The sequence below is a fragment of the Dipodomys spectabilis genome, unplaced genomic scaffold, assembly GCF_019054845.1.
Source record: "Dipodomys spectabilis isolate Male_0828 unplaced genomic scaffold, ASM1905484v1 ptg000651l, whole genome shotgun sequence".
Taxonomy (NCBI): domain Eukaryota; kingdom Metazoa; phylum Chordata; class Mammalia; order Rodentia; family Heteromyidae; genus Dipodomys; species Dipodomys spectabilis.
In genome coordinates, this window is record NW_024871328.1 from 599,490 (window position 1) to 601,854 (window position 2,365).

The window sequence follows — 2,365 nt, forward strand, 5'->3', positions numbered from 1 at the left end:
ACATGAAATACAATGAAAGCAGGGGTTATACCATCGGGGTGGTACATACAAAGCAAAAAAGAAATCAGTTATAAATGTGTTAGAAACTATCACATGAAAGAAAAAAAAACATTTGAATACATATCTTAGGGATCATTTACCTAACATCAACTTATCTGAACTTTTCTGCTTGACTCAGACATATACAAGTTATTGCAAATAAGGGAAAGTATGAGACCTATGTTTCTTTGGTCTGGATTATTTCACTTAATATATTTTTTTCCAAGTCTTTCTATTTCCTAATAAATGGGGCAATGTCATTCTTTCTGATGGAGGCATAGAATTCCATTGTGTATACATAAACCACATTTTCTTGATTCATTCATCTCCAGAGTGGCATCTGGGTTGGTTCCATATCTTAGCTATGGTAAATAATGCTGCAATAAACATAGTTGTGCTGGTAGTGTGGTCTTGTATGTGAACATTTGGGTAAATGCCCAAAAGTGGGATTGCTGCTAATAGGGGAGCTCTATGAGGAGTGTTTTGAGGAACCTCCATACTGCTTTCCAAAGTGGTTGAACAAGGTTTCACTCCCACCAACAATGCAATAAGGTTCCCTTCTCTCTACATAGCCTCCAGCATGAGTTGTTATCAGAGTTCTTGATTATAGCCATTCTAACTGGGGTGAGGTGGTATCTCAATGCTGTTTTGATTTGCATTTCTTTTATGGCTAGGAAGGTTGAGCATTTCTTCATGTGTCTATTGGCCATCCTTCTTTCTTCTTCAGAGCAGTTTCTAAGTCTTTAGCCAACTTATTTATTGGGCAGTTGTTTCTTTGAAGATTTGTTGTTGGGGGGTTTAATTTTTTGAGTTCCAGGTATATTTTAGATATGAGACACTTGTCCATTGTATGGCTAGTGAAAATATTCTCCCAATCCATGGGATTTCTAATGATCTTGCTAGCTATATCATTTGCCATGCAGAAGCTCTGCAATTTCATGCCATCCCGTTTGTCCAAACTTTCTTTAATTTGTTGTGTTTCTGGGTCTCTATTAAGAAAATTTCTGCCTGTGCCAAGGAGACTTAGAGTTTCTACTATTCCATCCTGTAATGTTTTCAGAATGTCTGCTTTGACTCCAAGGTCTTTGAGCCATTTGAGTTGATTCTGGTGCAGGTTGATATATAAGGATCTAGCTTTAGTTTTCCACAAGTAACTAATTTTGCCAGTACAATTTACTGAAGAGGCTGTCTGTCTTCCATTCTATTTTTTTAGCTCCCTTATCGAAGATTATATTGCTCTAGGTCTATAGGTTCATTTCTGGGTTTTCAATTCTGGTCCATTGGTCCTGAGGTCTGTTCTGGTGCCAGTACCAAGCTGTTGTGCTTATTATGGCTTTGTAGTAGAGTTTGGAATTTGTTATTGATATTCCTCCTTCTGTTAAGGATCGTTTTTGCTATCCGGGGTCTTTTATTGTTCCATATGAATTTATGGATTGCCTCTTCTATTATCTTGAATAATGAGGTTGGAATATTTATAGGTATCGCATTGAATTTGCAGATACCCTTGGGAAGTATTGCCATTTTCACAATGTTGATCTTTCCAATCCAGGAGCATTGGAGTTTATGCCAATTTCTAAGTTCTGTTTTGAATTCCTTTTTCAAGTTTTTAAAGTTTTCATCATAGAGGTCCTTCACTTCTTTGGTTAAGTTAATTCCTAGGTATTTTATTTTTTGTGGGGCTATTACAAATGGAGTTGCTTTCCTAATTTCACCCACACTTTTCTCATTGTTGGCATACAGAATAGCCATAGATTTTTAGAATTAATTTTATACCGTGCTACTTTGTCAAAGTTTTGAATCTGCTTGAGTAATTTGGGAGTGGAGTCTGTGGGATTCTTTAAATACAAGACCGTGTCATCTGCAAAGAAGGAGAGTTTTACTTCTTCTTTCCCTATTTGGATCCCATTTATTGTATCTTGTCTTATTGCTGTAGCTAGGCATTTTAATATTAGATTGAAGAAAAGTGGAGAGAGAGAGAGGACATCCTTGTATTGTTCCTGAGTTAACAGGGAATGGCTGTAGTTTTCACCATTAAGTATAATGGATATTGTAGGTTTGTCATATAGAGCCTTTATTGTATTGAGGAATGTTCCATGGATTCCTAATTTTTCCAGAACCTTCATCATAAAGGGGTGTTGGATCTTGTCAAATGCTTTTTGTGCATCTATTGAGATAACCATGTGGTTCTTATCCTTGCTCCTGTTGATGTGATGAATTATATTAATTGATTTGTGTATATTGAACCAGCTTTGCATCCATGAAATGAGTCCTGTTTGATCATGGTGTGTGATATTTTGAATGAATTGTTGAAGTCGATTGGCCAAAA